Here is a 24,499-nt window from a genome sequence, read left to right as displayed (position 1 = left end):
ATTAGGCAGTGCACATCAGGCGGTTAAAGATAACACGCAGACCTCATTTATTGATTAGCCACTATCAGAGAGAGGGGAGTTAGTGTGCACACATTCAAGGTCTGCAAGAGCTGCATGAACTGAGAAGTGCCCCACTAATTTTAATTTTATCAGGACAGTTGTGTGGTCTCATCAAGTTATACTAAAATGTATCCTATAGGCTCCAGAAGACTAAATAATTTCAGCTGAGACATTGGCAGTTAAACCCACACAGCTTCAGCCGCAGATCCAGCATTCTCCCCCACTGCAGCAGCAAACACACGTAAAATAGATGCACAGCTACAAATCCTTGTTTTATTGGAAAGGGGCCTAATTATTAGGATGTAAGTCAGGCTGTGACTGGAGGGCCGTCTCCTTGATGCAGGCCTGGTTTATATTTATCCTCTCCTCTGCAGCTACAGCAGCACTGCCACCATCACTACCAGCAGTGTGTGGCGCTTTTATTACATCGCCCACAGGCAGGTTCCATCCTGTCACACACACACACACACGCACGCGCACATGCAAAGAGCCTGCAGGACCAGCAGCCAGTTGAGTCCCCTCCACAGCAGAGGTACCCCATATCCCCATGCAGCCCCACACGGGCCCTTGGGACAGTGGAGGGAGGGAGTGGGTATTATGGTAATGCTATAGCCTGCTGCTCCCCTTCCTCTCACTCCTGCAGCACAGCTGGGAAGAACCATCATTACAAGTATTGTAGCAATCTGTTTAAGAGGAACACATTGGAGAGGTGGTGTGACACAGAGAGGATGAGTGCTGCATACATAGATCACATAAAAAATGATTAAAATGTGTGTAAGGGGCCAGGAATAAAATGCAAAACTTGTTATGAACACCTTATATCAAGTCCACTGCCAAAATGGCGGCTGTAAATCTCTATTGTCCCCTCTTTACTTTTTTATTTTATTAAAGGTTTCTTGTGTTGAGCCGGTCATATCTCAAGACAGGAGGCCCGTGGCAAATAAGGAATAAATAGGGCATAAAGTACTTGAATCTCTAATGCCTCGTATAGCTTTACCAATCTATACTGCAGTATGTGTCACATGCTGGAAATCCATTACAAAGGTACCAAAATGAGATAGTTTTGCAAGAGGAGCACAGAAATCATGTCATTTTGATTTGATCTTGAAGTTTTTTAAAAATACATGTATTTTTGATAATATTTTAAATTTAGCTCATTACCAGCATTCAGAATGCTTTTGAGGGAAATTCCCACATGTCTCCAGGTGCTTTTTGGAGAAGATTGTTAAATTATTGAAGCAACTTTGATCAGAATAAACATCTTCTTTCACCATTCTGGATTTTGGAGAGTCTGATCACTCATTCACTGTCAAGTCAGGCTGTTCAAACATTCATCTACTTGTCTAGTAGCTGTGATTCAGAGCCCCCCCCCCCGACTCCACTCTTCCTGGCGGTATTTTTAGGAGGCGGTAATATCCAGTCCATCCTTTCACTCCTCTTAGTCCTATTTTGAGCTTGGTTTTAACCTGAAACTTGGACTGATAAAGCACCGAATCTACAATGGCATGCCAAGAGGTTAACCTCTTGGCATGCCATTGTAGATTCTGAAGTTACTGAAGATGACCTATTAAAAATGCATATTATCTCATTTTTCCTGCTGCCAAAAAGCTCAAACCTATATGAGCCCTACATAAATTGCTCTCTTTTTTTTCTTCGGGGAGGGAGGGGGCTGCTGACAGAGGGCATGTGAAGATACAAGAGGAGATGGAGACAAAAAGGACTTCAGTACTAATGTCCCTGAAACCTGAGCCCTCGTTGCAACGGAAGGGCAATATAACAGAGCCAACCCCTGCACCCTCTGCTCAAAGGTGAGGAGTAGATGTGAGTGTGCGTAGCAACATGTTGGCGAAAACAGGATGATTTTAGTGGATGTGTATCATTTGGGTTTTGCCAATAACAGAGAACTGCCGAAATATTGTTCACCGGCAACATTTTCCACCCTCCCCCACACTCACACTCACCCCACGCACAAACACATACACAACAGAAGGCCTTATTAATTATTTGTGGCCACTTGACATCATATTGTGTTGCCAGTGGCTTGGTCAACGATTATAATTACCACTTCCCTGTTTGTATCGTTTTCCATCTCCAGTGCTTTTAGTGCCGTATTACTCCTCTTGTCCCTCGCTCTCCCTCTCTTCCTCCCTCTCTCTCGTATACACAAGACCAAAAGTGCAGGCACATCATTTATTGATAAGACAAAAAGAATGTAATGAAATTATCAATGTTCTTGAATTAATTATGAACATGATTAAGAAAGCTAAAATCTCAGGAGCCGGTCTCTCATTACCCATTCACTCGTAGGGATTGCTTTCATTCAGGGAAGGAGAGGCGAAAAAGCCTTCCAGCAGAGCCCACTCCGGCTCTGTTCCTCACCCTGCCCGCCTGTCCTGTTGTCTCTGCTGCCACGGCTGGTCCTCCAGTCCCGCCAACGGAGCAGCTGCACGCTCACCCAAATGGCTTTCCGGCTCCGCGTTTGTGGCTGTGGTGCTGTGAAGCTTGGTCAGCAGCATCGTGGCCTCTGGTGTTTACATAAATTCCTGCTGGAGCTCCGGGGTCTTGACCCTCCTAAAAACAACCGTGGTAAGTGAAACTTTTTTAACTTGTAGTTTGGCTTAAGCTGCTTGAGACAAGTCACTTACAGTTATGTTCACGTTTTTTAGTTTGTTAATAGAAAAATTTTATTAAATATAGTCAATAAGAATTTGAGCAGATTCCAATTAGAGACCCCTGTTGTGTTGTTTGAATGTAATTCAATTGATTATGTGTATTTGTTGTTGTATTTTAGATTGTCTTTATGTGAGTTCATTTGATATTTGCTGCAAGTAAACAATCCTTAAACATGGTGCGCATTTGCCATCATCCATATTCATATGTTGGTCCTTGTTTGTAGTGTTTTTATTTATTTATTTTTTTCAAATTCTGAAAATAGTAGCCCATGTTGCAATACTTTTTGCAGCTGTTATTTTCACTGTCTATTTCAATTCAGAGCAGAGAATTGTGCCACGAGAGCTGTATGTCTTTGCTTCAGTCTGTGTTTCTTCTGCTCGGTCACACGGGACGATGTATGAGGCGATTCTCCCCAAAGTATTGGCAGTTCCAAACAAAATCCCAAACCTACTGACTCCATGCACGTCACGCCATCTCTCCTCATGACTTGCCTCTTTAGTTTTCTCGACACATACGCACATGCAAGCCTGATACAGATGTGCAGGGCCATACGCAAATCTGTGCATGTGTATTGCATAGAAAAAAAAACTTTGTTCATTTATTTATTCAGTCATTCTTTATGTTTACTGAACAGAGTTCTAAGAGTGTAGAGATAATGGAACAGAGCGAGGGAGGAGGAAGAGAGAGACAGAAGGAGAGAGAGATCTCAGGGGTTAATGGCGATCCTCCTGTCTTAGGGATTGATCCGAATATTGGATCACACATAAAGCTGCAGTTACTGGATATTACCCTGCTGCTATCGGCCTGCAGTGATGGCCTGGATAAGAAGTGCTTACCAAAGAGGATGCTCCTCCAGGGCAGATACGGTTTCTCAGCCCTCTGGGAACAACAACCACACGCGCGCTTGCTTGCTCAGGAACTTTCTACCTCATCGAGTAAATCCAGCGGCCTTATCAAGTTACTGGCCTATGATCTGCTGGAAATGATTAGTCCTTTTTTTAGATTTTAAGTCGTATATAGGGGTAGGAAACCAATTAAGAGCTGCCTGCTGCTCACAGATAACCCTGTTTCTTATTTGAGTTGTTTGGAAGCGGCAGGGTTTGTGTTATAAAAAGATTCACGTGTGGGAAAATACTTTTATTCTAATTTTCCGCTTTTTTTTTTTTTTTTGCTTATTCGAGAGCACAGGAATATCCATATTTTCATCTATGCTTTGACTTCAAGATTTGTACAAAGGCTATCTGATTCTAGATCTGTGCCAGGGCGTCTCGCTCTGCCCATGAACATCTGCTGGAGATGTCTCTCTGTGGTATTAGCCCTGAAGCACCTGGCTTGCACCACACGCCAGCAACCAGAGCCCAGATGGCAGCTAAACAGGCTAATTATTTCAACACAAAACTCTGATGTCCCACACAAACATTGCGGGGCCACCTTGGCATTCTCTCTCGGCATTGCTGAAGATGTCAGGCAGGTAATCACGGTCATCAACAGGCCCCGACGCAGTACTTGGTGTCCAGGTGGAAAGCTGCTCGTATAGGTTGTAATTTGGTGGAAACAAAGCATTTGGTGAGCCTGATGGAGTATTGTCTCCCTTCCTGTTGCACATTAATACTTAAAAGAATTGAGTGTCCAGAGTGTTTTATTGGAGTTTGACATGATCGATGGTGAAAAATGCAGATTCACTGTGTAGATTAAATGTAAGTGTAATCAAACTAAACATTTTTCTTTATTTTTGAGATGTTGGATGTTTAATTAACATTGACAGGCATTTTGTCCCGTGTGTCTTTCTTTGTGGACGAGTTTATTAGCTTTTCCTGGGTGGAATTCTCTTTATTATCCATTCAGTCTTTTAGCTTTAATTAGCTAATTAGCGTTTTCCACCCCTAGTGGCCATATAGCAGTATTGCGAGGTCTCCAAATGACAAGTGTTGTCACCTGCTGCCTATTTTGATCACATTTTACATTTGTCTATGTATATCAGCCAAGCAAAACATCTCTCTTCTGTGATCTGCAGCCAAATTATCCCTGTTGGTCCAGCACCTGAAGAGGATCAGTGTTTTTTTATCTGACGTCAGAGGTTCCATTTTTTCTGGGTGTTTTCTCTGAGGTTGATGAAGTGTTGCCATTAGGCCCCGTCTCCTGCATCGGCGGCAACATCAGAAGAAGAATTGGTTGTGCTCGATAAAGGGGGCGCTCAGAACAAGGTGCAGGGCCCGCAGCGATAACCTACTGACTCCAGCATTAAAGACCACCAATGGAAGCACGGCCTACATCTTGATCGATTCCCTCTTGTCAGTAAAAAGTATTGCTCAAGGGGGATTGAGTATTTTGTAGCTTGGCACAGTTCCTCTCTGTGCTGGCGTAAAGAAAACAAAAGAATAGTTTCTTTGGTCATTTCAAAACTGACATCCATCAAGCATGGACTGAAAATTCTATTCAAGGCCATCAAACACTTTTCCTAACGAGTGAAACCAGCAATGAGAAGGCTCAGGCTTCAAGCATTGACACTTTTTCTGCTTCAATATCCTATAGAGAAGGCTCCGACTCTTTGGAATCATAAGAAATCCCTGTCAATTTTGACCTCATCCTCTCTTGTCCGTTTTTCTCATCCCAAAGTGGGTGCCATCTGCTTTTGGGACCTCTCCCCAGCATGAAGGGGCAGGAAAAGCACACCATTTCCCTGTCAATACTTTGCTATTAGCCTGTGCAGATCCATATATCCCTGAGCTGCAGGGCACGAGCCGGTGTAGGGTGCACTTCTTATCTGAACGGCTGAGACTGAGGTATTCCTCTCTGCCCTGAACTTTGATTTATTCACCCAGCAGGTTAATGGGAGATGAAGGCTACTTTTTGAACTTCCTCCTGGGAAACCATGTGCTGGTAAATGGGATGGAGATGTGTTAGAAAAAAATAAATGTACCTTGTTAAATTGAAAATATCATCACCGATATGTCGAGCAATTATTTTTAAATGTACGGACTTAACATTTATCTCTATAATGGGGACTCACGCACGTGTTGGACATTTTTGATTCCAGGACCGAGGGAGGATCCAAACACGTCTTAGGTTGTTTTGCAGTTTCTCATGTCCCAGGTTGTCATGCAGGTGGTCTGGCTTGCATATATACGATGCGTCCTAGGGTTTGGCACCACATTTTTCCATGTGTTTCTTCTGTTTGTCGGACAACTTAGAATCCGGGGAGGGTAACAGATCAAAAAAGGAGCCCTCAAAACAAGATGTACATCTTTTAAGCACTACGTTGGATCTGTGAGCTACAATGCCTGTTACATCAGTGACTTTATGACCCGCAGGTATTTGGCCTCGGTTCAAGTTGAACCCGTCTAATGAGCAAGCTGTGGCAGTTGCTTTGCAGCAGCTCGCTCTCAGCAGCCTGCCAGCATGCTGCGTGCACGTATGCGAACAGTTCTGCGTCGAAAGCATTTAGCTGTGGGATAGGAGGGGAACTCAGGAACTCAAACATGAGCACAACAGGGGAAGACAAACCACTGTCAGGTAAATGTCCTACTTAGCGACTACGTCGTAGTAGACTGCAGCAAGACCCTTCCTCGTGCCTTGCTTTTAACTCAAGCGCTGTCAATGAAAATATCTGGCATATGGTTGCAAGCTCCGAGCTTCTATCCCAGGGCCAGTTTCCCCCAGCTGCCTCCCTGAGAGAACAAGGAGAGAAACGGAAGGGCAGAAAGATGAGGAGAGCAAATTGAAGAGGAGATGCACAGAGAGAGGAGCAGGAAAATAAAGAGGGGAAGGAAGAGAAGCACGACGTTGAATGTAGCAGAATATGAGATGATGGAGGCGGCTGCGATCCTCAAGACCCTCCCCAGCTTCTGCGGCAGATGTACTGAAGGTCCAGACTGTTAAGTACCTGATAATTAGTTTGCCTGTAAGGCATAAACCATTATGGTTCTGCAGCGACTAACAAGGCCCTGCTGGGGACGACAGCTTTACTCTGTGATTTACACAAGGCTGCCGCAATGATGTTGCTCCTTCTTCTGCTCTTTCTTTAAAGCAGCTGATGTAGGAACTACAAACAGGCTCATGCTGTTGTCTATATTTTAATTGTGAATTATCTTCAGAAAGAAAAAAATACAGAGTGGGTTTCATTCAGAGTCTCGTCTCATAAACCTGTGAATGTTGTGTTTGCCAGGGGGATTTCGCAGCCACGTGGAGATGTGAGTTTAATAAATACATCATCACCATCATCATGACAGCCTCATCAGCAATGCGTGACACGTCATGGGAAGGACTTTTTTATGTAAAGTGGAACTTAATTGTCATCTCCTGCCGACCACAGGGTTCGTTCATTTATTCAATTTTTTTTTTTTTTCAAATGTGCACTATCAAAAAGGAAAGATTATTAGAATCCCTTTATAATGAGAAGCTGCTGGTGCTCTTGCACGTATACACGCTGATGGTTATAAATGCTCATTTTGTACAGTACAGTGGAATCTTTTGGGCCAACATGCAAAGAAATGGAGTTGGTTTTTTTGTTTATCCAATGAGACCTCATGCTCTGCATCTACAAATACAATGTTTCAATTGAGAGATGTGAGACTAACAGTGCACGGGAAATCCTCAAGAGGAGCGTAATTATTTTCTTGCAACCTCCGAAAATTAATTCGGATTCTAATTTGACACAGCTGTGAGCCAAAGGAAGCCGTTTTGCATACTGCCGCTAATAATCAAACGGCCCTGCAGACAGCCTGGTTGTTGTAATTGCTTCGCTGCATTATCTTCCAACAGTTAATAACTTGCAAAGAAACCTGGAATGCCAGTCTTAAAAGGGTTAACGCGGCCCTCACGTCCCACCACCTCGACATCCATCATGTTTCCTCGTAACCAGATCACGGCTTCAATCGCAGAGAAGATTAGATAGTAGTCTATTAATCTCTCATATTAAGCAGATCCATTTGTGAAAGCAAACGGCCCGGAGAGGCTGCGCGTTCACTTGTTGTCTCTAAATCCGATTAGCAAGCATAACGACATGTTGCGGAGGCTCGCAGGAGATATGGATTGATCCCGCCTGCGTCTCCTCTCTCGGTGGCACGGGTATAGCAAGAATGGCCAATTTTAAGCTCAAGGACTCATGGGAATTTCTGTTGCAGTCACCTTTGAGCGGGCAAGATAATGGAAAAGTGGGTTCATTTAGAGTGTGCACCCCCCCCCCCACCCCCCCCACCCCAAACCACACGCACTTCATTTATGTTTAATTTAAATTGAGCTGTGTCACTCTCAATATTTGAAATGGTCCCATATTTGATGGAAAAATACATTTCAAGTATCATCTCAGGTTGTTCCTGAGCAGGAGGAGGAGGTCTGATCAGTATTATTTCATATATACTCACGTAATCTTCTTATATTTCCATTCTAGTTTGTGTAAATCAACCACAGTGAGCAGATGTGCATTTTTTTTTCAAAGAAAGTGGATCTTGTATATTGAAAGCAGTGTTATAAATGAACAATGAAGTGTGTGTTTTTGAGGGCCGCAGGGTGGTTGCTGTTTTATCTGTGACCCCTTCAGAGGTCATGATGTCAGAATGGAGGATGAAGATTGCACAGAAGATGTCATCGCTCTTTATTTAGCCTTTTTTACTTCGGCACGAAGAACAGTAACATTCTGCTGGGTGTGCGGTTACTCTCCCCGACTTGACTGGGACAGGGAGGAGGAGTTGGAGGAGAAATATCCACTTTCATCAGGGAGCAGTGAGCGTAGGGACGGATCCGTTTACTTGGGAAAGTTAATTGATTGGGAGGAAAGGTGGTGATGGGGGGAAAGGAAGAAAAGTGGTGGAAGGGGCAAAGAGAGGAGGGTCAGAATGGTAGCTTATCGATCATGTGACTGCACCTACCGTAACCCCCGACGTGCTCCCCTGCTTTTATTGCACCGTTATGCCAAACAAGGCTGTTGCTTGTGAAAACAGCCGAGAAAAACAGCGCACGCTCGATGGGCGGGCCAACCTGGAGGGGGGGATCGTTAACAATTTGGTTCTCTCATTAATAAAATCAATTCCAACCTTTGTCATTTTTGGCACCTCTCTTAATGATGCCAACATTTTGATAATGAACATAAACCATCAGCGCTCTGTGTGTGTGTGTATGTGTGTGTGTGTGTGTGTGTGTATGTGTGTGTGTGTGTGTGTGTGTGTGTGTGTGTGTTGTGTGTGTGTGTGTGTGTGTGTGTGTGTGTGTGTGTGTGTGTGTGTGTGTGTGTGCGCGTGCATGTGTGTGGGATGCAACATTATTGTTATCACATTACGCTATTTAAACACAGTAATAATCCAAGTTTTATTCCCACAAATAAGCAAATATCAGCATAGTCATGAGCATTTCGTCTATCTGGGGAGATATAGAATGAGATGTGGAGCGATGCAGAGTGCAGCCTGCACGCGTTCACTTTGTATTGGCTAGACCGCATTAATTATTTAGCGGCAGGGCTGCTAGCTGTTATTACAGAAAAAGAGCGGACTGCATCCTGACGCTTTCCTTATGTGTGTATGTCAATACACACCTTGCCCTCGTGCACTTGCTGGCTGCCTGTGGAGCTCAGACCTTAAAACAAGGCCACACCAGAGAGGTCATACTCACAAGGTTTGCCACAGGACAGATTGACAATGCGGAAATATCCCATTAAAGGGTTAATCAGCGAAGATAGGGAAGAGGATAACGGTAAAGTGACACAAAGGACTTTGTCTGGAGGGTCTGTCCCACCGTGGTCAATATGGAAGTAGCGCGGAACAAAACCCATGAAAGCCGTCTGAAGTGAACAGTAAAGGCAGGAAGTGCTTTAGTTTGCCATTTTTAGCTCTGCCTCCTTCGCTGGCGGTCCTTCCTGTCGAGACGGACATTTCTCAGTCACTCACTCTGAGGTTATGGGTTTAGATTGAGGGCAACCCCAAAGCCCGCTCTTTGTTCTGAAGGAATCCATTGTCAATACACATGCAGCCGGACTGGAATTGTTTGCAGAGTTAATAGTAGTTTGATGATGTCATTCTCACTGACCTGAAGAGAAACTGACCCCTGTTGTGCGAGCAGTTCTAAAATGCCACCTGCACAATTATGGTTGGAGCGTCCCAGGGCTGTTGTGTATCGGACTGTTTTATCTGAGACAGTCACATTCTCTCTCTCTCTCTCTCCCTCTCTTTTTCTCACACACGCACGGCCAGAATCAGAGCTTTAATTTGCTGACACACACATTTTCACATTATGAAAGCATGTTTCTTGAATGTCAGTAAAAATCAGGTTCCCCGTGGTGACGATGGAATCATTTATTCATCACGCGTGACCTTTCCTGATGGTGGACTGCTTAAATACAACAGTCACCAGCGCCGTTCTTCTAGTTAGTGAGTTAACCTCAATACTGCTCATTAAAGCTCTTTCTGCTGTTTGATTAAATGTTGTAAATGGAAGAAACACAACGAAAGTAGCCAGTCTGCAAGAGACATGTGTAACTCATGCTCATGCCATGCATAATGTTGTGTGTCTGTGTTGACCGTTCAATGATCCACGTGTGTTTTGAATCTCTGTTTGTCTCTGTCTTTGGGGTCCAGGTCACCAACAGAGTGGACGTTTCCCAGGGCAGGAGCCCAGCGCCTCCACTGCTTCACTCGAGGCGTGACCTTGTTTATTCCACTGCTGAGCTGCGGATCCCATCGTGTGGATTCTGGAATTTTTCACTGTAACTGTCTGCAGAACATGTCAGAATCCACATTTGTGCATCCTGGTGTGTAAAGAAACTCCAGAGGAAAATCAGCTGTCACTAAAGCACCCTCTTTAGATGAGAGAATAAATTCAGCTGGGAATTTATGTTAGTATATTCATCTTTTTAAAAATCAAATCTCTTTTCTGTGTGAACTAATGAGGGAAAACAATAACTACTGCAGTGAATAATACCTCAATCCTCTTCTAGCTGTTTAATAGGGAATATTTTCATATTGATCCTGTTATTTTGTGCAAGGTCTAATGAATATAAGTTAGCAAATTTAGGATCAGCGTCTGCTAAAAGCCCACATAAAAGACAGCCTTAAAGAACAAGTCTGGTTTTAGACAGAGCTTTAAATGGAAGCAGCTTCGGAAGTGTTTGATATATAACTGATGTCACGGAACTATGATTAATTGCACTTTATAGCCTCTGTAATGACTTTCTAAAAACTTTTATCAGATAACTTTTCACAGATTTACTAAAGCTACTGACTGAATCGGTGAGGATTCTGCCCTTTGGACTCAAAACAACATAAACTTGCACTCAGAAAAACTCCATTTTAGCAATAACAAAACAAAAATGGCACCATCGTTAAAACAAATTGTTAATTTTGTCATTTTTTTACCCCCCCAACCTGTTAAAATGATTTGATTTGAGTGGTTTTAAAGTATGCGCCAGCTGTTTGTTGAGAGCTAACTGTGGGGCGTGGCTGCGTTCATTAATTATAAAGAGGCAGGATTCCCATGTGTGTCTGAAATGGCATTGTTCACAGTTTGTGTCACATCAGTGCATGTTTAACTAGGCAAAACAAAAGCTTTTCAATATTTCAGGGTGCAGGGATAGACAGAGTGAGGAGACACGGCTGTTCCGCCTCCCGCTGTCTCATCCTCTCCTGTCTCTTGTCCTGTCCTCATTCCTCCGGACCTTTCCTCTTCTATTACACCACCGTGAAGGAAAACATTTCTAAATGTCAGACCCGTTTCACCCAGTGAAGCCAAAAAGAATCGAATCCTTTGTCCCATCTATCCACAAGGCTCGGATAAAATTTAGGGCTCACCTGTAAACAAAATGATCAAGAGGGCCCAAAAACTAAAAAAAAAAAAGATTGGAATTATTCATTCATTCCGATGCCAACCACAAAGGAGGTTTTACAGTCCACCGTGTGTCCTTGTGTGCTGTTTGATTAGGCGTTGGCTAATTAGGACTGACTAGCCAGGCTTTTAAGTCGCCTGGCATCGCGTGTGAAGCCCCGTTTGGAGGTGATGGACAGATGGATGAGACATTAGCTGGTAAGAAGCAGGAACATTACAGCTGGGAACGTTATTTCCTGACATGTCTGGACATGATGTGACAAGCGCATTAAGGCCTGCCTGTAGATGAGGAGGCTGCACTCAGCGTTCTGAACTTTGTTTTAAAGGGAAACAAGACATAAATGTTTGCTCCGTCAGGGCGGCAGCGGTTCATCGCTTTATAGTTAATATTGTGACAAAAGGTGAGCCAAGTTCTCAGAGCCGGAAAATGTCTTGGCAGGAATCAACAATCTCCTTTTTTCTTATTCCTGAAACCAGTGGCAGATTCCCTGCTGATGTAGTAACGCGGAGATCACAGGGCGGCCTCGCAGCTGGAGCAGAGACGTAGAGGAGTGCCACAGAAAAGCAGAGTAGTCAGATATTAATCGGGACATTTTAACTCTGTCATGAGAGCATTTTCCAGCTGCTCTGCTGATGTTTCGCCCGAGGGTGTGACAGACAGGGAGAGATGTTGTGCTTTTCACAGCGTTTGATCACCGGCATCGCGGGAACGCAGGTATCAGAGAGCGTCTCCCACAGCTGTTCGCGCTCATGAAGCTGGATATTGCTGGAGAATATGAGGAATATTCAACTCTCAGGATATATTCCAGGCCTTTCTTTGTTGTATCCATTCAGAAGTCTTTTGTTGTTCTTTGAAACTAAACTGGTCATGTCCGAGCCTTCCAGAACACGCAGAATATTACTGTGCAAAGCCTGTGTGTTAATAAGCATCACAGTGTAATTACTTGACCTGCATATAATGGCAGTCTCGTCAATGTATGGATTCTGCCCCCTACTGTCAATGATGTGAATGACATCAATAATCAATTAGCAGTAGATCAGTGTAAGGGGGACAAAAGCCAACAAATAAAGCCAGCCCAGCCTCCAATTTTGGTTGCAGCTCATGTTAAATACAACATATTTTGATTTCATTGTTCTATTTATGGTTGTTTTCTGTCATTTTGATGCGACTGTAGACTGCCTGGTTTTCAAAACAGTTAAGCTCAAACATGCACGAGAGTTCTTCTTTTTCCTGTCATTTTTACTTCTGTTTCTTGTTCTGTCTTAAAAAAGAGACGTTTGGGATGTCGTATGTGTCCACCTCCTGCTGTATGCAGGAAACACAGCAACCTCTTCTGGACAAAAGTGTAAGTTACACACAGAGACCAGTATTTATTGTTATTATCATCATTACGACTCTGGCGACTAGAAGTGACGCTTCAGCAAAGAGATTGAACTTTATCATGATTACTGTCATACAGATCTGGCATTTGGAATCGAACTGACTCCACGAGACATCTCAGAGGAGATGTTCAACTCCCACACGTCAGGCGTCACACCACAGCAGATAACTAACCCGTAATTTGACTTGAGAAAAATCGTATTATTGCCTCGGGAAGCGTTAAAAAGTATTCCATGATCAATGGTATCTGATTAGTTTGCATGGATGGAACGCTGGTGAGCTAATCAGGCCAAAGGGATCAATGGGACGGTTGTCATGCCGCCTTGCATTTATTCTATCTTCAGATAACTACAACGTAAATGACTGGGTACTAAAGGAAACCCTACTGGGACGCATACTAAACTCTGCCTGTGCTGCATGGCGCACAAGGGAGTCTGCACAGACACTTAGCCAGTTCTTAATCAGCAATGTGCGGAAAAAATAGGCCCCTGTTACACAGCACTCTCTGAGTCTCTTATCATCATATTTGTCAGTGCTGCGTTATTCACATCCACATCAGTTTCCTCCGACTGTAAACTTTACAGCCCAAATCCTTGTGGTGCTATCCTTACTGTTACTGATGGGCCGTGGACCCCACCCCACCCCCCCACACGCCTCCTCTCTCTGTCTCTTGGCTATGATGCTACCAGATGCTCTCTCATCCTATTTCTCTCATCCCGTTCACACACCAGCTAATTGCTAAACAAAAGGTGCTGGCGCGTCCTGTCGAGTGTCCTTGTAAATGTTTTACAGCCGCGCTTCCATTCTGCCAGACTGTTAAGTGGCTGATTATAAAAGGATCACAAAAGAGGCTGGTTGGGGTCAAAGGGGAGGAGGAGGAGGAGGAGGAGGATATTGTTGTCAAACAGCTCTCTATATCAGCCGTTGACACATTTGGCACATATTTAACAAATAAATGAACCGGTTCACACTAAAACCCCGGCTTAATGTGCACAGGCAGCAACTGATGATTATTTTAATCATAATTTGGCTCATGAAGTGTCTTTGAAATTGCCTGATATATTAGAGTTTTTATTATTATTAATATTATTATTATTAATTGAATTTCAAGAGGTAGCAGTAGACAGTTTCGCAGCTTAGTGATGATTTCAAAGAAAATGCGCCTTTGACTTTCTCTTCCTACAGTTGTCTAAACAATCAAAGTTCAAAGTTTCATTCAGTCCCACAACAATTCAAATTTATTCAAATTTACATTTGAATGGAATTAAAGCTCCCATTACCATCTGTGAACCTGTGTGTGTGTGTGTGTGTGTGTGTGTGTGTGTGTGTGTGTGTGTGTGTGTGGTGTGTGTGTGTGTGTGCGTGTGCTAGGTGGGGGTGGGGGTAGGAGGGGTAACAGGGCAGGAAAACAGAGAGCCCCCGACTCCTTATCTTGACAAACTTGGGTAATTAACGACAGAGCCCATTAAAGAGAGAATATTCAACCAGTGATGAATGGCTTTAATAACAGGGCCGTGTTCTCTGTAACAGAGACAGATCCTTCCACCCCCCACCCCCCCACCAGATAAAACTACCCAGACTCCCATCTCACAGCCCTCTTCATCTCGCCTTTTCCCATCGGCGGTCTCGATTTCTTTGCATTTCCTTTTTGAGAATTCCCAATAAAAGCCTGTGTGAGATCCTAAATACTGTGCACATCAAAATGGTCACACCAGAGAAATATCAGTTGAGCACATTTGTGTTTCACTCCATTCCATACATACTGAGAACCCACCGCTTTTTGTCCACCTTTGTTTTTCTCTTCTTTTGTCTTTGTGCGTCTCTCCTGTAAACATCATTAGCCTCTTTGTGTTGGCGGCATGCAAATTGGAGAGTAGGACAGGAAAGGACTGATTTATGTCCCCGTGTAGCCCTTTAACTGGGCCTCTGCTATGGTTTTATGTGTCCTGGTGGGGTTGGGGGCAAAGGCTCATCACAAAGGTTCCATTCCTCTCGACACTGTGTAGTGAGGCGTGTCCAGATGTCCGTCCTCATTAGGATTCACTTCAGAAAAGTGAACATATAAAGTGGAAAGAGTTTAGCAAATGGTGGCTCATGCGCAGAGACAAAAGTAGAATATTAAACTGCTTTTCTGTCTGCATGGAGGAAGACTTGAGTTAGATCTGTGTGTTTAGATGACGTTAAACAGGATGATGATGCTGCTGAGCATAGCTGCCTTCCCAGCAGGTCACCCGGGGGTTCGGATCCCAGCCTTCACACTCCAGCTTTTGGGATAGTGGTAATTCAGTGAATGAATCTATGTTCATGTTCTAAACCGAGTGTTAAAACAAACAGATGATCATAAGCAATCTAGTCCGTCAACTGGAAATACAGCATAGTTGTATTGAAATGTTCTAATGCACCAACAGAATTGCAGTTTAAGCCTGGTTACTGGTGAGTATGAAAGAAATATGGTGACATTAATGAACATGCATCTGCATGTTTGTACAGGTTTTGACAGATTTTGTCACCGCTGGTAACAGCAGTCATTTTTTTCTGTTGCTTTACCTTGAGTGGAGGTAAATATGGTAAAGGTATCGTTTGTTTTATGTTTTTCAGACTCATGAAGGCCTCGCCGGCAAAGAGACATCGCGCATATTAAATTGCTGCTACTCTTCGTTGGGTTTGGTCCCACACACACACACACACACACACACACACACACACACAAATATGCAGCTCCTCTTTGAAGGGACCGCGGAGGGACCTTTGCTGTAGCATCGGCCACTTTCTCCGAGGACCAAAGGCAGCAAGTCCATTAAATTCACATGAGAATCTAATTAGGGCCTCCCTCGTACAGCAGGCTAGGAGGCAGGAGTCATTAGGGAATGACACTGCTGAGACCCTGACACTGGGTGAACACACTCCACAAATGAATAGAGAATGACCAAGAAGTGTGTCTGTGACTGACTGAGACCTCCGCGTCCATGGAGGTAAAATGTTCGCCGCTGATTGTGGTCATTAAATTTGTGATACTGTGAAGACTAGAAGTTTTGCATGCGATGCCAACATTGGTATACTGGTTTAATATTTATAAGGTTACCTGGCCCTTTTAATGAAAACAGAAAGCTGAAATTGCTAGCTTGTGTCCGCCACCCAGTTTCTCTGGTGACACTAACCCGTTTCAGTCCGCGCACGAATGACCGTCGAGCATCCGGGGCAGAATTACCATAAATGATTGTTTTGCTCAGTTCGTGCAAAAGTCAAGCGTGGAAGCAGGACGACTGCACTCCCCGTTATAATTAGGCTGATAATAAGGTCGGGTGAATTATTGCATTTTTTGTTATTCAGGAGCTTTTCCTGCCTATCGGATGAGATATTAGCACAGACATAATTCTCATTCTGGCAGCAGCACAATGACGGATATTATTTAAATTACACCTCCTTGGGCAAAGTCTTCAGGAATACTTCAGATGGGAATTTATCACAAAATGGGGAATGTGAAGGACATAAGAGACAGACAGACGGACGGACGGACGGACGGACGGACGGACGGACGGACGGACGGACGGACGGACGGACGGACAGACGGACGGACGACAACTTTGACCTTTCAGCTCTCCAGTTATCACCAGGCGTCGCAGGATAACAACAGCGTCATTAACCTCATTGAGCCGTGCGGCGTGTGACTGACGGCTGTTTTGGCATTTTGCTCTTCACACACACGCCGTTGCAGGGCTGACTTACAGCGGCGCAATACTAAAAATGTCACTGGTTCCATTTAACTTTATTGGTTTTAAAGCCAGTAGTTACGGGATAGTTTATGGCCGACTTTCCTAAAAAACCTTGAGATAGGGCTTTCTAAATTGTATTATAAGTTATAAACTTGGACAAGTATAGGGCAGGAAATGTGAAGCGCGGCCCTTACGGCACACAATGTGACGTAAAGTCCTGTGCGGATAATTTACTTATCCTCATTTATGGACCATCTAAGTACCGTGTTAGCCAAATGACCTTGCGTATCGCGCACAAACACCCTTTCTTCTTAGCTATGAAACGCCAATATACCTGACGCATGCCCCTTCTGAGCATCGATGCGGCCGCACATGGAGTGACCTTTAACCCCACATTTCTGACCACTGAGCCATAATCCAACCCCATCTACACCTGTGTGGCTTTATAATGCTGTTCTATTACTTCTTATTGTTCTACTGTTGCGCAATTACAGAGAAATAGGTGAGTATATCCAGAGGTGAGACTAACCAGCATTTTCAGAGCACATTACAGCCACTTTATGTTGTTTTCTTAACAAAATCATCTTAAATCTTGGATAGTTGTGTTGTCTTGTTCTCCATACCTCTGCCCATTATTGCAACAGACCCTGATATCAATACTAAACCAGATCGTCCCAAAACCTCTTTAAAATACATTTTCCCACATGCGCTAACAGATTTAGCATTAACCCAAGAAAAGAACTCAGCTTCCCAAAGTACCCCAAATGAGTTACATTGTGGATCATCATGTAATTATGGATCTTTCTAAAGTCGGCTAGAGCAGGAAAATTGAGTTGTAAATATTTCATGGTGTGCAGCGCCATCCTTGTTGAGGAAATTATTTAGGGATAGCACGCTCGTTTGCAGAATGGATAAAGGTCTGTTGCGAGGCAGCAGAGCGCAGTAATTGGAAATCTCCAGAGGTTCAAAGGAGTTGTTCCAAGATGAGCAAAATACGCAGTAACGTGTGCATTCGGAGCGCCGTTCATTCTCCGCCAGACGATACAGCTGTCAGGGTATTTCTGCCTGTCAAGAATCACTAGTTTTTGCTTTTTAAGCTGTTTCCAAATTCTAAATTGTTGCATTTGTAAGAGAAACCCAGAGTCATGTGTGGAAGTCTGGCTGAATACACACTTATAACAGTGCCAGGCAGTGACGGTTCAAGTGCATCATGGAATAAAATCTATATTATCAAGGAAAACAAAACAGCTTCAAGCTGGATAAATCATACACTTGTATCGACACACAGGCGGAATTGTCAAAGAACAATTTTGTCGCCTCTAGAAAACATATGAAGAAACGCCACTTTTGAAAAATGTCATCTTTAAAAGGCAAATCTAAATGTCAGAGAGACAGATACTTTACACATTGCCAGCGCTGCCTTCTGGGCGTACAAGATTTTTTTTTTTTCCCGCCTCGTCAAAATGAAGCACAATTACCCAGCATCAAGCATACAAAGCAGTCGCTAACATAGCCTGGAGAGGCGCCGGGCTGCAACATTACTCTGGAAATCTGAGAGCAAGAGTAACAAAAAGTGGGGACATGTTTTATCTAATCACACTGGGAAAGTCCTTATTTCACACGAATCTGGTAAATATACTTTTTAACGTCTTGGTTTCTGCGATCTTGCCCTTTTTATTGTGGTTTCTTTCCAGGAAAGTCAAATGAATAAAAAAGTCGGTCAATTTGGGCATAAAACAAAAACATTTCATCCTGAATTTGCAGTTGTCCTGATGCGCTTGAACGCTGCCTGTGCTTGTGCGTTTGTGGGTGGAGGTTCGTTTTCCCTGCAGCAGAAAGCCAGCGCAGAAATACGGTAAGATCCTCCTCCGTCCTCGCTTTCTTTTTTTTGACTGAACGCTAACCACCTGCGTTTTCACTGAGGTCCGACGGGATATGTCCCCTTTCTGAGGTCACTTAAGGTCAAGTGTCAGGTCAAGGACAGCCGATCTCAGCTCCCTGACCCCCCTGCATGCATGCCTTGTTGCTTCAGCCTGAGAAGCACCAGAATCGTCTCCTGCCATGCAAATCAGACAGGAACAAATGTCCCATCAATTCTGGGTGCTTATGTCCCAAAGTGCTTCACACTCTCATCCCCCCCCCCCCCCCCAACCCCCATATACACACCACAAAAAACAGACCCTTCTGCACCAGTCTAACTCTTTCCCTCGCTCTCTTATGCTCCTTAAATGAGCTTTCCAACTCCACATCTTTCTCTCTATTCAATTTTACAAGGCCATTATCCCGGGTGTAATGTGGAGGTTAAATATATCGGGGCAGACGTTATGTGAAAATAATTAGTGCTAATGAATAATGCACTCGTTCAGCTGATGAAGGATGGTTGGCAGGGTAATGGAGTGCAAAGGAGGGGCCCCTCTGACAAATGAAATTAAAATATTTAAACACTGTTTTACGATATTACCGGGGCCCCGCTCCTCCGCCCCTGTTACCTAGTTGCGACATGGCCTCGCTCGGGCATCGTCGCCGCATCATTACTCATGCAAAACATCTGTCTTGGCGTAGACGGAGCCCGGATACAGGGAGGAAATAAACCCCACCCTCCACTCACTTTACAGGGCCACTAATCATCCCCGCCCCGATAATCGCTTTGAGGACATCAAAAACTGCCAATCCAATCCCCAGCCCGTCCATCTGCCAGATTATATTTGTCCCCTTCATCTATTGTCGCTACGCTCATTCTGCCACTTACCATCTCATTCCACAGCCATCATGTGACTATGAATTATGCGGGTTTGAAACCGCGCAGTTTACAGCACCCTCCCAGCCAATTGGCCTGCTCGAATCAATAACGGTGGACCAATCACTCTGTGACTGATGAATGGCAACGCATCGGCGCCATTTCATTAGACCGTACCGGCAGAGGAGGACAGGAGACAGATGTGTAGTGCTCAGAACTTCATTTGCTAAACTCGGCGCAGGGACGGCCAGTTTTGTCGCTTGCAATCACCGAACGTATCGCAAAAGCACCGACTTCACGAGCTACAGCAGGGAAACGAGCCGATGCTACTCCAGCTCACCTTTTCGCAGGGAAGCCCTTTAAAACAGCGGAAAAAAGACGATCACGAGTCTTCAAATGTCAAAATCCGACACAAATCACACAGATGTTCTACTCAGGGTTATGATCAGCTTTCACGGGGGAATGGATAGCTGTTAGAATTAGGCCATAAGGAGGCGATGAGCATTCCTCTGGGCCCTTCGGAGACATCGCCAGGACAGCAACCACATCTGCCAACTTTCTTTTATGAATCGCATCTTTTGCAGATTGGCCCTTATATGTACATTTGACTTGTAAAGCAGATCTAATTACGGGGCCTGCAGTCTGCAAGCCACACATCAAACACTACATTAGAGTGATGTCAGACACCGTCTCGCCCTCTTTTGTGCACGAGCCCCAGAAACACTGATTATAACAGGAGCATTAAAAGGGAATTACAGCGAAACAATTTAAACTTAATGTAGCAGTCATAAGAACAGGGAAGAAGGATGGACAAAGACATGGCGGTATTAATAATACATGCTTTAATTAACCAGCTGGGAGTGCACACGGAGCAGGATCAAGGCCCAGGGACGGTCGAGAGGGAGAGAGAGAGAGAGAGACAGCTGAAAGAGGAGGGAACATGAAGCTGAATGACAGAGGAAGTATAAAAGAGCAACGCTGGAGCGGCGGGGGAGGGGCCTCGGAATACGTCGCAGTGGGGTTTTCTGTGTACAGTGATTCATGAGCAGTAAATATGCAAAGTCTGATCGCCATAAGGCAATCAGAGGAGCCACTCATCTACATGTTGCACAGTGGGCTGTAATCCATCTGAGGGGAGAGGAATAATGATAGCAGGAAGAAGAAATAAGAGCAGGGCCTGTTTATTACCTCAGACAGATCCATAATACATACAGATGTGAGGGAGGCACGAGGCAGCCCCTGGCCACAGAACTGCACCGGAGAGTGGGAATGGTAATATTGTTTTAGCGTAATGAAATCTGATTTACGCATCCATTAAGGCTGGCGTTATATAAAGTTTTAAGGGATTATTTGACACCACAAGGTCATCTAATATAAAGCAATACTGGATAAGTCATCTGGTATGAGAGCAGATTTGCACCTTTGTTAATAAAAGTGGGATTTCACCTCTGTGTTGCTGCGTTCCTTCAACTTTTTCAGCACAAAGGCCTCTTTTTTTCCCCACCACCAAGCAGAGAAAATTAACAATGGGATCCTACCGGTGCCCCAGCTTGTAATAAATTGTGTCGGGTGTTGATAAACTAATGCAATTACCTCCAGGGCGGGCAAGTCGGCTCATTTAAAGATACCAGGTCGGTTCATGTTGTGGGAGGGTCCCAAAGAGGCCCCAAGGGTGAGAGATGGCACCTTCGTTACATCTGAGAGGTCATCTCAGTGGTACTGTATTAGGATTGATCTTTTGATCCCAGGCTGGACCCCCACCCCACCCCCCGGGCACCACCACCCTTATACTGTACCAACCCCATCTGGCTGCAGGGAGGAGGACAAATATGCTTATCTGGCGGAAAGGGTTAACGCAGCGAACCAGGCAGCCTAATTGAGCGCCACACATCTCAGCTACGCAGCAGAAACAGGAACCTAGAGGGTCGTAACAAGCCAGGCGTGACTTATTCACATAATAAACCAAGCAGATATCTAAATGAGCCATTGAGCAGAGGGAGGGAGGCCATTAGGGTGCGTGGACCGTGGGTACATATTTGTATTTCTACAATTGCCCTATCATTTGCATACGGGGCTGGCTACAGGCACCAACACAGGGGCTGGGACCCAGGAGCCTAATGACACAACAAAACGACTTTGTACTCTTTCACAGGATCGTAAAAAAAGGGCGAGATGCATTTCTTTTAGTCAGTAATAGTAATAAGTGATGCACGTGAGTAATTATTAAAGAGGTTTTCGGGGGGGAGAAAGCAGCAGGAGGGCTGCAGCTGCACAAACCTGCAACATGCCGAGAAGCACGATTCCTCTGCAGGACCAGAGCCTCGTTTATGGGCCGAACTTTTATGTTGTGTTTAATCAGCTGGCTGATGAGTTTGGTTCTATTTCTACGCTGTGCATGTTGGAATTCTGACAACTCGTAACTCTGTTGGAACCCTCCTACTCAGATATGGTTACATAAGGAAATTACAGCATACAGAAGAGCGTGCAGTTAGCTAACCTTAGTGTATATTGAAGAATTGGCTTTTTCTAAACGTAGTCCTGTTAAATAATCCGAAGGATCTGAGATTCTATATACGTCTGTGCTAAAATAAGCTTGACCACAGGCTGTCAGTCGTTTGGGTCATCTGAGGTGAGGTCTTCTGAGAACATCAGCAGCTTCCAGGAATCATCGGCAGAACATCCCCTTGGTCATGAGAGAACTATCTCTGTGTTTACGTTATGATGCAGAAGCCCAGTTCAGGTCTCACGTGTTATCCAGCATTTACTGTATCTATTATTGATAGTTAATCCACTGCAGTCAAACTTAAATAGATTTTGTTTGCGAGGTTTTAATTGCAATAATAGCTTGTAATTGTGACTGACTGTTTTTGGACTAATAAAAAGAAATTTTTACCAAATGTCTTTCCAAATCTGTGGCTTAATTCCAGTTTTAATTGAAATGGTCTTGTCAGATAAACACAAATCGAATTTGTGCGTCAACATTTTCCCCACGCATTTCCTATAAATCGTTGTCTGTAAAGGCTGTGATCATTTCCCAGACACGAGAAGATATTTAACTTGCATTTTCAGCCCCCCCCAAGTTTGCACACGGGCCTCCTGTTATTGTGCACTGGTGTAATTCAGCTCACTTTACAGAAATAACACAAGGTTGCCACTAATCAGACGCCCCTGTGGTCGTAGGTCAGGGGTCAGCCCTTAATGTGACCTCTGACACATAATTAAATTGCCGTCTTTAACCTCAGTTACAGCTTGTCACAGAGCATTTGATTACATGCTGCAAATCACTCCACCAATCAATGAGTGGGGTGAGGGCAGAGGGCGGGGCCTGCTGTGACCAGCGCGTCTGTGCAGAGATTACCTTTAATCTACCTTTAATGGCTTGTGTGTAGCCTAACTGGATTGCGAATGGTGTACACTAAGGACACGCACGTGCACAGACACACATGGAGAGGGCAACTAGGGATAGGGAATAAAGAGTGTAAACATCCCAGCACACACCTCAGCCAAAACCCGTGCTCTTTATAACATCTTTACATCAATATGATGTGCAGCTCATGTTTGAATTTGCACCAGGTTTTCTCTGGCCACAATTGGCAAAACAATGAAAGGAAGCGCTTTTTCACATCAGGGTCACGCTGCAGGATCCCAATGGGATAGTTGGAGGGCAAAAATGATATAGGAAATATTTCTGCCTGGAATGTCAGATTAAAATGGAGAAATTATGAAGGTGGCCAGAAAATCTAATAAAATGTTCTTCTTTTGTCCGCGTGTTTCCTCTCTGCTGGACCGACCATGGCTGCTGAACCGCTGACACGTCACCCGTCAGATTAAAATGGCAAAAATGAAGCAGCTTTGTGGTCAGGCCATGGACAGGAATATGAATGGGCCCAGAAATAGCCCTTGTCTTCACCTCCTCTGTGCCTGTTTAATATATGAGGTGCAGAAGCCTTCATATCAAAGATCTGTGATTTGCAGGTCAAGGGCAGCCATGTTTTGATTTATTGATGGAGTTTCTCTACCAGCAAGGTTGTCTTGGTGGTCAGTAGGTTAAGGGGCTTTAGTATTATGTTGAACGCAGCAGCATTTTCTGGAGTTTTTTTTCTTTCTTTAGAGCAAACTCCTTTTAGCCTTGCAGCTGAGATACAAGGATTTATTTTATGCAACAACAACAAAAACAACCTCTACCTGCCAAGCATCAAAGCCAGGACTCTCCACTTTACACACTTATGAAAAAAAGAAAGAAATATCATCCCCAAAGAGAAATCATTTTGAATGCTGATTATGATTTAGGGGCTGCTAGTTTTGTTTCAGACTCTGCCTTGTGGCTGGGGGCCCCTGTGTTGTTTAAAGGGTTGTCAGGGTATAAATACTAAATTAATCATGCTTTGGCTCAACTTGCTAGGGACTGAAATTTGCTTATGGAGGCCCGTGATCACATCAAATATTAATGACTTTACAGAGAACTGGCACCGAAGCGATGGGGGCACAGAAGCAGAGAGCAGCATGTTGCGGGAGGCGGGGGTCACTGTTGATTTGAAATAAAAAACCCTTTTTTTAATATACACATTCATCCTAACATCCAGCAGCTGACCAAAATATGATCATTACAGATGATCCTTCCATTAGGGTGACGTTGGTACTCAGTACTCGTCCAGATTTGTTCGGTGGTAATTGGCTATAATCTCCATCCGGCAGCGAAAACGCTGAGATGATATTCAAATGACACTGAATAAATACATCACAAGATAGGGATGTTGTGCATTTTCTTGCTGGTTCCGTATCCTTATGACCGACTTTTGGAGGCCCCTGGGGCGGGGACGGCTTCTGAAATACTACAATCATTTTCTGTGACAGACAGGAAATACACAAAGTGTTGTAAAGTGTGCTCACGTCGGCCAAGGCCGCGCAGCAGACCATAATATTGCAGCTCATTCCAAAATGTCCCCCTCATTTGTCACTCGGACACCAAACAGTGAGTATAGATTTCTATAATGGATGACAGCGGTGCTGTAAACTTGTTAGTTCATATTTCCGGAGCGTTTTCACATCCTCATCCCACCGGGACATCCGCAGAGACGGACCGGGCTCTGGCACGCTGCTGTCGTGGCAACGTGGGAGGGGGCAGTT

The 24,499-nt window shown here is 44.3% G+C and overlaps 2 long non-coding RNA genes across 4 annotated transcripts; both read left to right on the top strand.

The window, feature by feature from the left end:
* The first annotated feature begins 1,727 nt into the window (after positions 1–1,727).
* LOC130521787 (uncharacterized) lies at positions 1,728–15,613 on the top strand. Of its 3 annotated transcripts, XR_008949452.1 has the most exons (4): positions 1,728–1,868; positions 2,368–2,646; positions 10,299–12,887; positions 15,521–15,613. It is a non-coding gene; the product is annotated as an uncharacterized LOC130521787 (long non-coding RNA). The 3 variants fall into 3 exon arrangements; XR_008949451.1 differs by lacking the exon at positions 15,521–15,613 and having other exon boundaries at positions 2,385–2,646; positions 10,299–14,142; XR_008949450.1 differs by lacking the exon at positions 15,521–15,613 and having other exon boundaries at positions 10,299–14,142.
* A 2-nt stretch (positions 15,614–15,615) lies between these two features.
* LOC130521789 (uncharacterized) lies at positions 15,616–22,269 on the top strand. Its single transcript, XR_008949453.1, has 2 exons — positions 15,616–18,490; positions 20,227–22,269. It is a non-coding gene; the product is annotated as an uncharacterized LOC130521789 (long non-coding RNA).
* The last annotated feature ends 2,230 nt before the right edge of the window (positions 22,270–24,499 follow it).

This window comes from Takifugu flavidus, chromosome 2 (genome assembly GCF_003711565.1).
Source record: "Takifugu flavidus isolate HTHZ2018 chromosome 2, ASM371156v2, whole genome shotgun sequence".
In the NCBI taxonomy this organism is placed as follows: Eukaryota; Metazoa; Chordata; class Actinopteri; order Tetraodontiformes; family Tetraodontidae; genus Takifugu; species Takifugu flavidus.
The sequence above is the reverse complement of the archived record's forward strand: the minus strand, read 5'-3'. Positions and strand labels throughout refer to the sequence as shown.